We start from the raw sequence: 13706 nt of genomic DNA, 5'->3' as shown, positions 1-13706 counted from the left end.
CATAATTGTGTGATCAAAAGTACTTATGCAAGAATGTTACATCAGGAAAATCTGTGAAGACTTTAGTATTGTAAGATTTATGAAATCCCTCTCTTAGAGCACAGGCAAGTCTTATAAACAGTCCTGACTGTTATGCTGTCTTTCAGAGTAATGTCTACAGGTGTCTTTACATGGGATCCTCTCTAATTAAAGCACCCACAGCATCTTGTGTATTCAGTATCCCACGCTTCAAAATGGCAGTGGGGGTGCTTTAATAAAAGCTTGTTCAATGCCATTTTGAAGTGCGGGGATGCTGAATACATGTGATGCCAAGGCTGCTGGAGTGTGCTAATTAATTGAGTTTTCCGCAATATGCGTGCTAATTACAGGTTTCCCTTGATTTATGCTGTACATGCATTCCTGGAGAACAGCGTATAAATTGAATTCACATAAAGCGAACTCACTTTACAATGTAACAACTAGGGATAGGTTCCCATGGTGGTGAGGGAGGGAGTGAGGCTGGGACTAGGGAAGGGGTGTGGGGAGGGGTGCCACTCCCAGGGCTGCAAAAGGCAGCAAAGCAGAGGGAACAGAATGGCACTCGCCCCAGCTGCAACGGTCCCGGGAACAGCTGGTGCCAGCTGCCTGCAGCCACTGGGCTGCACTGTGCTCCACCTGTCCCCACTCATCTCTGATCCTGGACTGCACCGTGCCCTGGTGCAGGCAGCTGGCGTTGGCTGCTCTTGGGGTAGCTGCAGCTGGGGCTGGGGTGAGTGCTGTACCCTGCACCACCTGGGGATCCGTTTGTCTGCACTCACCCCAACCCAAGCTGGAGCAGCCCTGGGAGCAGGTGGCAACAGCTGCCTGTATCATGGAATGGTGCAGCCCAGGAGCTGGGGTGAGCTCAGGTGCTGGGGGACAGACGGAGCATGGTGCAGCCCAGCAGCTGCAGGGAACTGGCGCTGGCCACTCCCAGGGCCACTGCAGCCAGGGCTGGGGTGCGTGGGGCCATGGCCCTTTCCCCTCCCTACACAGACTTACCTGCTGGGGGGTGGGAGGGCGGCATCTATGCTGATCACGTAAGAGTGAATTTACCTTGCATATAAAGAATCATGGGTCTAAATATGCTCATCACATAAGAGCGAATTCGCATATTAAGAACCCGCATAACTCAAGGGAAACCTGTACACAGGCATCAGGCAAGTGTATAGGTCCCCTACAAATCTGGAAGATGCATGTTTTCTGAAGTGTGTTGTGGAAGCTTCCTCCTTACAATATCATCTTCAATAGTAGCTGCACTATGTCACACTCTTGGGATAAGTACAGACAGTTAAAAAGTCCAGGGCTGAATCAGTTCAATCTTCACAGATTAATTTAAACTGTGTAGATTGAACCAATTAGCAAGTGAACAGATATTCTCTTTTAATTCCAGAAATGCAGCCACATGCCTGCAGTGGCCCAGACCAGAAACTGGAGAGCATCATGCGTCCCTGCTCGGCTGGAGCAGACACCTTGGGTCAAGGATAGCCCACCCATCCTACGAGGGGTGGGGGGTTTGCAGGGGAGGTGCAAAGCATCCTGGGATGCTGGGGGCTGTGAATTAACTTGAATCTGGAGGAGATCTGGGACAGAAGTTCAATAAACTAATTTAACCTAAATCAGTTAAGTCTTATACTACATCCATCCAGGTTTATGTTAATCCAGTTTTGGCCATTTTGAAAGCAGTTTATGTACACTGAACTTCTTTTCTGTTACAGAATTGAACTGGCTTGTGATCATTTATACCAATTTATGTGAATTTCTGTCCCTAGTGTTGGTGTAACCTGACTTCTTGCTTACATAAATTATGTTTCCTACCCTCTTATGCTTTGTGATTCTCAAGCCCAAAGAAAGAAAATGGGATTTATCATGTCCTAGGTCACTTAGGGGCAGATTTTTAAAGGTACTTAGGCATCTAGGTAGGCTCACAGGTCTCTGTCAAGATTTTTTAAAATGCTTAGGGGCTCATTATACTAAGGCACATAGGCACGTTTGAAAATCTCATTCTGTGCCTACCTGCATTTTATATGCCTATGAAATATACGCCAATGCCTTTAAATATCTGTCTGTAATTTACTTGTGATAATGTTGTCATAAATGGCTTGGTCAAGGTTAAGCAGGAAGTCTGGGGCAGAGAAAATATTTGAATCCAGATCTCTTGAGTTGCAGTCTACAGCTTTAACCACCAACTACTCTTCTTCTTTAGTTCTTCAATGCCAGTATCTCTGCAGCTTAGCTTTTATTTTAAATTTATGCTGTGGACAATCATGGCTTTGTTCTAATTTATAAATATTATCCGTCAGTGGCATTGTTGTTTGCTTTTCTAAAAAAAAAATAAGAGTAGGATGGAATGCCAGTGACCTTACAACCCAATTTAAATCAGCATTTCATAATCTGTGATAGTCCAGGTTCAAAATGACAAGATGGTGAGAAAATACTTGCGATCTTCCAAGAGTGTAAAATCCAACTGCCATATCATTATTAACAGAAGACCCTGTTCCTGGGCACTGCAAAATGATCCAGCTCGTTTACATTTCCCATTAAAAACAACAGATATGATGAATTTGAAATTTATCTCACATGTTAAGGATGAACTTCAACAATGTCAGCATGTTCTCACAGTTACATTCTTCTTGTGAAAGAATTTACACTAAATAATGTGGGCTTCTACCAAAGCATCTTTCTTCGCATAGTGAAGTCTAATTCTCTTTGATCTTTACTGTAAATCTTTAATGCATATTCTGTGCTGGTTACTCATACACAAATTATAGTTGATGTCAGTGAAATTTGCTCATGTGGAAAAAAGCCCCAATCCAGCAAAGTATTTAACATTTAATTTCAAACATAAATACAATCCCACTGAAGTGAATGAAGAATTTTCATGTGCTTAAAGTTGAACACATGCTTAAGTGCTTTGCTGGATCAGGGCCCAAGCACACAAGTTCAAGAGAGACCTGCATTGTCATAAGATACAGTAAGGAACACAAAGATATCTTTTGCATTAAGTCATCCAATCTTTTCCTACGTGTAGGGCACTTCCACTGCTACATTTTTTGCAAATACCTTTGCAAGTAACAAACATTGCTAGGGTATCCTTTATACATAGTGCATAGAAAACTGACAATGCTATTGTGACTTTAGCTTCTCTTAAACACAAAATCTTTATATTTCAATTGCAAATACTGTCAAAAAAATGGATGGGTCCACTGAAAGGAGAAAGGCCTCAGTTGTTGGTTGTGTCATGAGAGCAATTGGTTCTGAGAGATTCTTTTCATTTTCATCCAGAATCTCATGGCAACAATGTATGGTAAAGCTTTACCAAGTACCTAGTGTTGAAATGCTTGGGCAAGTCATTGAATATTGTGGTGATTATAGTAATGTATGAACTAGGTACAGCAAGAAGCCTAAACAGTCGGACTGAGCTGAGTGCTCGTTCAGTCAATAAAGGTGCTAATACATTATCTCTTGACGCCTGAGTGCATAAGGCCTGATTCATCTCTATAGAAAGATTTCCATAGACTTCAGTAAGATGAACGCAACACTGAAATCACATGAGTGATTTGTAATACTGTGAAATCCTTGATTGGCTTCTAACCCAAACCTTAGTCTCAGATTAATCAAGACTGAAGCAACTTGGGCTAAATATTTTGCTGTGGGAAATCGGTAAAGCATGAATGAAGTCTTTTTCGCGCATGTCTAGTTTAAAATTTGTTCTAGCCTAATTATTAAACTTTACCTTCTTCATAGAGCTGAAAGGGCTGAAGAAAACAGCTTATGAATTAGAGCAAAATACAATCTCGAGTTAGACTTTCATTTTCTTTAATTTAAAAAGCTCTGTGGGGTAATTAGAAAAGAAGGGCAGAATAATAGACCTTTCAGCTGAATAAATAAAAAAAAAACTTGTCTTCTCACATGTGTGGGAAGTGGCAGTCATTTCAGTTTTGTAATCAGATGTCTACATTTGAAATGCTCCAGTGGCTATTGTGAGGAATCTCCAACATACTGTGCATTTGTGTTAGGATACCTGAGAGAGAAACAAGCCTGTTTTTTTCTGAGTGTTACAAATGAATGACAGGCACACGTGGACATAACCCTAAACATTATTGTAAAGACTTTTATCCAGAAGCCAAGTTTACAGATTTTGCAAAGACGTTAAACAAACATTGTAACTTTTTAACATAAACACAATTAACTAACATAAATATTTATCCAATTTTCTTTTCATTTCACTCAGTGTATATGCCTCACATGACTCTGAGTTTATTCTTAAAAACTTACTTCATAAGATTAATATCATTTTGTAAGTTTATCAATAATAAAACTTTTCTGGAGCCAACAACAACCTCATGTAGGCAAAAGAGCAGCTACTGAACTTAGGGCTTGATCCAAAGCCTATTGAAATCAATTCAGGGTGCTACTGTGGTCCTTTTGACCAGTTTCTTGGACCTTTTTTACCAGTTTCTTGGACCTTTGTGGGTCTTGTAGATTTGGAAGCTAGTTTCTGGGTTCAAGGACATAGTATCTTTTTTTCTTCCCATATTGAAGATCCAAGCAACCCAATTGAGCAATAATAAAAATGAAATAAAAATGTGGAGTGAGTTGTGGATATGTCACTTCTGTGAGGATCTCAAAGAACTTTATAATTACTACTCTTCTCATTTGTATTAGTGGTGCATACAGATCCCCAGCTGAAATCAGGACCTTGTGACTTGTAACAAAACAAGGAGACAGTCTGCCGCAAAGAGCTTACAGTCTAAATAGACAAAATATTATGATTCACATGTTACCACTGGGGAACCAAGTTATGAAAAAATGAAATGAAATCCCAGAAACACTGAAATCAGTGACAGAATTCCCATTGACTTCAACAGGACCAGGATGTCACCATAAGTGACTTGTGTAAGGTGTTACCCAGAAAATCTCATGCTCAGCTAGGAATTGAACCCAAAGAATTTAAGTCCCCATCCAGCACCTTGGTCACAAGGCATCTTTGACTTAGTCCTACACTTTCTTAGTGAAGGAGAAAAGCATGATGGTCCTAGCTTACAGAAGTGGAAAGAGCAACAGACTAAATGGTTCATCCAGTTTCATAATCACATGACAATTAATCCCATCTGCTTTCCATTGATTTATATCCTCGTGATTTTTTCTAAGATGACTGTAATGAGGCCCCCAGCCCCTTGAATAAACTCACAATGGCAAAGGGGACTTAAATAAAATGGGCACCTGCCCCAGGTGCAAGCAGTGATTGACAGGCCTGAGGTGAAAGAGAGGGTCAGGTGACTCTGGGAAAGGCTCATAAGCCCTGAGCCTGATCCAGAGGAGGCAGTCTGACTGTAGGAGCTGTGGGAGGAAGAGCTTCTGGGAGGAGCCAGTATGAGCTGTTCACAGAAGAAGGACTCTGGGCTGCAGGGGAGCTGGAGACAACTCTGTACCATGAGCAGCAACAACCAATGCTATTGAAGGGTGAGATTAACCCTGGGAGGCAAAGTTCTTGTTTTGGGAGTGAACTCTTATGTTTTTGGTTTGCATTTAAAGAGGAGGAGCGGATGTGGCTGCAAGGGAAGGATTGGAGGCTACTAGGGTGCTGCAGGGGCACCCAACACAGAACACTTCCAGGTCTTGAAGCCTGGTGGGTTGCATGAGGTCAGAAACCCAAACACTGTAAATGAAAGATTCAAACAATTGAATATTATAGGACTGAGTACCTGACAGCAAAGACTAAGGGGTGGTGCAAGCCCAGAGCCCATGAGGGTAAGACCAGGGGCCAAGGGGCCGAAAACATAAGAGGGGCAAGCTGATATCTGGGAGTCTGAGGTCCTGGTGTAGTGGACCTTGGACAGAAAAGCCCAGCTACATTAAAGGGGGCCAAGGCCTTGGAGTACCTCACCCCAGAAAAGGTCCTACTCCAAACTCTCTTCTGCCTCCTTAGGGTAGCCTCCCTATGAAATTATAACATCCAGTCATGGCAGGTGAGAACAGAATAGTCAAACCCTGAGAGGCTAGATTAGGTAATGAGGTAGGGTCCAAGTGGCAGCTAGGAGGGGAGACCTTGCTGCTCTAGTGCTGGACACTAGCAAATTGCCCATCAAGAATGAGGAGGAGAGGGGGTGTGGATGGGGACGGAGCCCTGTGTCTGGGCTAGCATCCACCCTGGCTGCTCTGGGTCCGACCCTACTCTACCCCCCCCCCCGCGATTCCAGGTCCAGCCTGGCTCCACCCTCTTGCTCCACATCCGCCTGGCCCATGTCTCTCCCTGTCTGCCACCTCCCTGTCTGTGCCCCACTCACCATACTGCCAGCATCCAGCTGGCCAGTCTGCAGGCAGCTGGGCTAGCATGACATGGTCAAAAGCAGGACCACAGATTGGCCCGGCCCTTCAAACCTCCCGTAATAAGGGGAGCTCGCTGGTGGTGTCCAGGGGGGGAGAGGAAAGGAGGAGGCACCAAGTATGCCTCCAAAAGCTTTGCCTCTGCTGAAGACAGACCCAGAGATACGGCAGCAGCGCTGGTTGCCAGGCAGCTCAGGCATTCAGACCACAGAGGAAAAAGCCTTATGATATCTGAGTACTATATTATCAGAGTCAGAAACAGAGACTTCTCCTGGGCAGGTAGCCCCAGTGAGCCGGAGGACACCACAAATGACAGATGCCAGGGAAAGAGGACCCAGGTATCTGCCAGGGAGCAGCTGCAGAGGGACCAAGGGGTACAGATCTAATTGCATCCCCACCTGTGCAAAGTCTCACCAGCAGGTAGACCCAGGGCCACTGGGATGGGACCTGGACAGCCCCAGGGACTTTAGTGGGGCCCTTCCTAGGGTACACTCCTGAGATCCCATTGATTTGGGCTGCAGCATTTGAGTGGTTGTGGCCCCAAAATTCCCCAGCAGGGAAGCAGCCAGACTCCAAGTGTTGCCGGGACATAAGAAAATAGCTCTTGGGACATTCTAGCATGTGTTCAGGTGCCAGCCGACCCAGGGAATCAATCCCATGGGGACAACCCACAATACAGGATACTGTGGGGGTCAGACAAGGCATGCCACATGTGGTAAAGAGCACTGATGAAAAGTGCTCAGTACAGTGAGCATCATTGCCCTGCTCACCTGCACTATCTACATAATTTCAGTTTGAGTTTAGTTAAGTTATCAGTTTGCTGGTCAGGCATGCCAAAACCATGCTCTGGCTGAGAACTAAAGGCAGGCCTTCCTTGGGAGTAGACAGTGCCTGCAATACCATTGAAACCAAGCCAGACTGCCCGAGTGGAAAAGGGTGAGGTGTAGGGGAGGAGAAGGCTTACAGAAGAAGCACCAGCTGAGGCACCCAGGTTCACAGAAAAGCACTGGACAACACCTTCTGGTAGAAATTCAGGTAACATCAAGTCATGGTAAGCAAAATAACCCTGGCGCAGCAGACCCAAGCGGGCAGGGCACACTAGCAGCAATGCTACGAGGGTAGGTCTGCCACACTTCACATTAAGGTATCATTTATAATCAAGCTAGATTTTGGCTGTGACTGGCACATACTTATGAGTGGAAGCCAAAGCAGTAGGCAGAGACTTGCATATGATTTAACTCCAAACTGTCCTTTTGACATCTCTCTATTTTTGAAAGAGGTTGGATTTGGTTGTTTCATACTAATGTATTTCTAGAATTTCTTTGTCTGCCAAACAGCCATAGTGTTTACCTATTCTAAGAGGGGTATTTAAAGTAATTAATATATGAAAAGGGCTTAAAAATACTTGGATAAAAACTGCCAAGCTGAGAGAATTAGTAAACAATTATGCCCATATTAGGTAGATCAAATATATTATATGATGTGTTTTTTGGTCCTCATGAAACCAAACCTATACTAGTCAGGAGACAGAATAATTATTAGCAACCATTTTAAGAATCAGAAAAAAATTAGCAAATATCATAAACAGTATTGAGGTTGATAAGAAATATATGGGAAATCCATTATTTAAAATGATAAGGTTTATTTGCCTTTATTTTTGTGTTTCATTCATTCAATAAATACTTCTTTTTGACATGAAAAGAAGATAATCAGGTAAATTGGATTACCTTTCAAATGTGAGTATTTTAGGCAACTGGCTTCTATCATTATGATTGCTTTCTTTTCTCATATGCCATCAGTTATGCAGGAAGAAAAATAGTTGTGTATGGTTGTAGACCATTCATTATCATGATGTTACTGGGAAGTCGATATGTCATCTAAGCCAAAAATATAAATTTGTCAGGCCTCCCATAAATACCAGAAAGCTTTCTATTTCTCTTTTTTTAATTTCTCTTTTTATAAAGGGTAGAAGGCCTCTTCCCTCATATAAAAGGGTAGTCCTCCTGCTGTTGTCCCCAAAAAGATATCTTTAAGTTGCATCCTTAGCAATTTAGCTGCCTATACACATGCTTGTTCATGTTCTTATTAGAATGCTCCAGCGTTGCCTCACTGTCACATGTATTAAGCCCTTACATGTTTTAAAAATGGCTGCAGGGGCACTTTAGCTCAACCTTATCAAATAAGGCTTTGTGAGGGTTGAGCCCCTCTCACCTCCCAGTTTATCGGGGCTTGCCCCTCCCTTCAACTCTCCTGCCACGACTTGGATGTTAAACGCACTTTAAGAGGGGTCTGCAGTGGAGATCTTAGCATGGATGAGGCCTCCCGATAGACGGTGGTACTCACGGTCATTTGACGCAGTGTTCCATGGGGCTCCGCCTCCCCTACACACCGTCCACACGCCAGCCGCTGGATGATGCATTACAGATGTTTCCTGGCCTCTTATGATGACCTCGGACTGGTTCCCAGGGTTCCGGTCACTCTCCCTCCCTTCTTGGGGAAGATCTCTTTTTTTTTTTTTTTATAGAAAATATTCCTCCAAATCAGGAGGATTTGCAGGGTTATCCCTCTTATTCCAGCTCCCGCCCAGATTCTCTGCTGTTTTCCCTTCCTTACCACCAACAGGGAGCTCCCTTGCCTCCTGAGCTTTAGCTCCTGTCGATGGCTGCAAGCATGCCTCCGCTTGCCCTCCTTGCCTACCTCCTGCTCTGCCTCCAGCAGAAGGCTTAAAGCCCTTTTGTGGGCTGCCTGCTGAAGCCTCGCAGGCTGGGTCATCCCCTTCTTGTGCCGGAGCTCGCCTCACGAGCTGCCAGCCCGTGCTCTCTCTCTCCGGCTCTCTCTCCCTCCCCGCTCCGCCAGCGTTTTTGAATCCTCCCGCAGCGGCCGATACGGCCACTGGGATTGGCTCAGCTGTTCCCCTCATTGAAAACAGCTGATGCCACAGCCGGCATAATGCCGGTTCACGCGGCTGTGGCCATGAACGCGGCTCCTGCTCCCGCTGTTCTCCTGAAGGTATGTACACCCCTCAGGGGGCTTGCTCTCATGGTCTGGGGTCTGCGGGCTCTCCTCTCTCTCCCTCGAGAGCCTGTGGGGGCACCTCGCCGCCACAGGCTTATATAAATCATCCCGCAGCAATTTTTAAATGTGTGGGGGCTTAATACATATGATGGGGAGGTGTTTTAATTAGAGTGGCTGTCTAGGAACCACTCTAATTAAAACGTTCCCCTAACACCTCTAAGCATGTGTATTGGCAAGGTTTATGTCTTACCTTCTCAGGGCTGGCCCATCCCGTCCATACCTGTAGCCAAGGGGTCCCGTGCGGCCGGCCATTTGTCGTCCACACCCCCCCCACTACTGCCATTGCTGGCAACTTCGTCAGCCCCAGCCCACATTAATGCATGGGCAAACTGGGCACATGTCCAGAGGCCCCTTCCAATTCTGGGTCCCCAGATCCTCACCAGCAGGAAAGTGAAAGCCACAGTTTTAAACTCGGCACACATTTTCAGCACCAAGTGTAAAACTGGCTTTTACATTTGATTCCCTGGCTGTTGGAAGTGGGACCCCTCCACCAATGGGCCTCGGAGTGCGGTGGTCAGGGCTGGGGTCTTGCCTGAAGACCCGTGCCACACCTGAAGGCCGGGTGGCACTGCACCTGCGGGGTAGGGGGCTGAGCTGGGTTGGGAGAGCCCTACCTTACCTGGAAGGTGGTTGGGGCTGGGCCAGCTGGGCCAGGAGCACTGCACCATACTGCATCTATGCTGGCCACAGTGCTAGAGCCCCCCCAGAATTCATGTTGGTCCCCCTGCAGCTGAGCTACTTCTCCCAGGGCCACTGCCTGCCCACAGAGATATGGCATGACACTCCTCGCCAGTCCCAGCCCAGCCCAGCCCAGCCCAGCCTTCTGCATCTGTGGGGCTTCTTGGGATGGCTGGGCAGCAGCTCCCTGCACACGAGTGTAACCCGGGGGGGTAGGGATGAGACTGAGCTGCGAGGGAAAGGGCAGAGGGCTGTCTGTGTGTGCGTAATATATTTTATTAGACCAACTAAATAGAAACATTTTTCTTAGGAAGCTTTTTGTGTTTAAAAACCCTTGGTCAGGCTGGAGAAGCATCTGCAGTTGGTATGTGCTCTTCTTGGATGGAAAAAATAATAAAGAAGCCAAAGGCTGGTGTGCAGGGAAGAAAGCCAGTCAGTGAAAATGTAAATTGAGGCATCAGGGGGTGAGAGACAGATGTGGGGGGGGAGGGGAGAGGGAAGGAGGATGTAGCAGATTAAAGTGGAGAGATAGCTGGCAAGTCAGATGTCAGGCAGGTTATAGTGCATCATAAATCCAATGTCTGTGTTTAGTCCAGGGATGTACTTGGTAGCCATGTTGGTCTGAGACAATAAGAAATACAAAAATCTAGAACTCTTGGCTCCAAAATGATACCTTTATTAAACTAACTGGGAATTCACAAGAAAATTGTCCTTTTCTGCAAGCTTTCAGGCACACAGGCCCTTTTTCAGGTTCTGGGAAAAGTATTGATGGTAAAAAGTCCCCATAGGTAGGCAATAAGCTTCATTTTTGCACAGAGGGAACTGGAGATGGAAAGCTGTCCCTTTGGGTCCATGGGAGTGTCTTTGAGAGTTGTGCTGAGTTGCTCTTTGGTATGTAGATTAGGTAAAATTCTTTCCCTGGAGGTGTCAGATGGCAGGCAGGGAGGTAAAAATCTTTCTTGTTGTTCTGAAATGAAGTTTAAAATCCAAAATCAGCTAAAATTCAGCATCTTCCATGCTTCAGGAATGTACATGGTGGTTGTGTTGGTCTGAGATAAGAAGAAATACAAAAATCTAGAACTCTTAGTTCCAAAATTATACCTTTTATTAGACCAACAGGGAAACCACAAGTAAAAGCTGGAACCATTTTGGTGCCCATAGCTGTGCCCATGGTCTGGAGGAAGTGTTGGTTATTAAAAGTGAAATTGTTGTGTGTGAGGATGAAGTGTATACGGTCAGTAATATCTTTGGGTCTGTACTTGGAGTTGTCATCTTGCTATTGTAGGTGTGTAAAACAGGCTTGGATGCTGTCTTGGCTAGGAGGGTGTTGGAAGGTGGTCTATGTTTTTATGTTTTTGTAGAAAGTCTGCAGTGTCTTGGCTAAAACTTGCTCTTTGGATAGCAAGTGGTTTAAAGATTGATTCCACGAAACCCACTGACTGTCACCCACTAACTCCTCAATTTACATTTTCACTGACTGGCTTGCATGCAGATCAGCCTCTGGTTTTACTATTAGTTCCATCCAGGAAGAGCACACAGCAACTGCAGATGCTTACTCAGACTGACCAAAGGTTTTTAAACCTGAAAGCTTGCTAGAAAAATGTTTCCAACTATGCAGTTGGTCTAATAAAAGATATCAGATTAACCCAAAGAATTTTGTTTGTGTGTGTGTACATTTGGCTGTAGCAGGGGCAAGGAGCAGGGAGAAGTGGTGGCCATGTGCCCCCTAGCCTGGCAGGGTCCATGCAGCCTCCCCTGCCAGCACTAGGACGGGGAGGGGAAGAGGCCCCTCCCCCACAGAAGCCCAGCTCCCATGGGGGAGGGGGCCTCTAATTTTGTGCTTGCCCAGGGCCCCAGTACACCTTAATCTGCCTCTGTGCTCGCCACCCCCCACCCACCCCGATGCCTCCTTTGTGTCAGGGGCCCCAAAGCTATGAATTGCAGGGGGCCCAAAAATTGTGGATGGACTGGGTTCTCATATCTAAATAAGCATAAATGTTTACAAACTGAATACTGAAAATGTATTTGGTCTTTCACATCTTATCTGCATACTTTAAATGTTTTTTAGACTAGTGAGGAAATGAAAATGTCTCTGCAGAATGAAAGTTATGTGTATTTTTTTTTTTTTAATAAATATACTATGCAACTAAGTTTACTTGGGTGATATTATCATGCCATGTTACATGGAGCTAAATCAAAGGGAGCTGGAAGTGGGAATACTAACTGGAAGTGAAACAGTGAAATGATAAGATACTAGCTGAGATGGCACCAGTAATCCTTGAGGAAGCTATCAAACAGAAAATGCCCCCCTCTATCTCTGAGGATCAAAGACAATTTCATAGATTTCATAGGTTCCATAGTTGTTAAGGCTGGAAGGGACCTCGAAGATCATCAAGTCCAGCCCCTGCCCCAGGGCAGGAAGTCACCTAGAGTCAAAGGATCCCAGCAAGATAAGCATCCAAGCATTTCTTGAATGAGTCCAGAGTAGGTCCCTGCACCACTTCTGGAGGGAGTCTATTCCAGGTCTTGGGGGCTTGGACAGTAAAGAAATATTTTCTTATGTCCAGCCTAAAATGGTCTTGGAGGAGTTTATGACCATTGGTCCTTGTTTTTCCTTGCGGCGCTCTAGTGAACAGACATTCTCCCAGATCCTGATGTACAGCCCTTATGTATGTATAAGCAGCCACCAGGTCCCCCCTAAGCCTGTGCTTTTCCAGGCTGAAGAGTCCCATGGCTCTTAGCCTGTCTTCATAAGGCCTATTCTCTTGCCCTCTGATCATGTGCGTGGCTCTCCTCTGGACTTTCTCAAGCTTTTCAACATCCTTCTTGAATTGTGGAGCCCAGAATTGGATGCAATACTCCAGCTGCAGCCTCACCAAAGACGAGTACAGTGGGAGGATGACATCTTGAGATTTACTTGAGAAGCATCTATAGATGCAAGCCAGGGTTTTGTTTGCTTTACCAGCTGCGACATCACATTGGTGGCTTATGTTCATCTTGTGGTCAATCATGACCCCCAAGTCTCTTTCAGCAGTGGTGCTAGCAAGCATAGTATTGCTGAGCCTATCAGTATGCTGCAGGTTTTTTCCCCAAGGTGGAGTACCTTACATTTATCAGTATTGAACGTCATCAGGTTTTGTCCACCCACTTACTTAAGTTTATCCAAGTCAGTCCTCATTAGCCTGTCTTCAGGTGTGGACGCTATGCCCCAAAGTTTAGTGTCATCGGTGAACTTAGCCAGTGCACTTCTGACACCAATGTCCACATTGTTGATAAAGGTGTTAAAGAGAACTGGTCCAAGGACAGAGCCTTGGGGGATGTCACTGGTCATGGAGCGCCATAATGACTCACTGCTATCAACCACTATCAACCGGGTCCAACCTCGGAGCCAATTTCCCAGCCATCGGACTGTGATGTAGCAGAGGCCACGGTTGGCCAATTTTTCCATGAGGCGGTCATGGGACACCAGATCAAAGGCTTTTTTAAAGTCCAGATATATGATGTCAATCTCTTCTCCCTTGTCCAGGTGATACGTCACCTGGTCATAGAAGGAGATGAGATTGGTCAGGCAAGGCCTACCCGTAACAAACCCATGGTGGCTATCC

The sequence above is a fragment of the Alligator mississippiensis genome, chromosome 7 (genome assembly GCF_030867095.1).
Source record: "Alligator mississippiensis isolate rAllMis1 chromosome 7, rAllMis1, whole genome shotgun sequence".
NCBI lineage: Eukaryota > Metazoa > Chordata > Crocodylia > Alligatoridae > Alligator > Alligator mississippiensis.
This window is presented reverse-complemented; position numbering follows the sequence as displayed.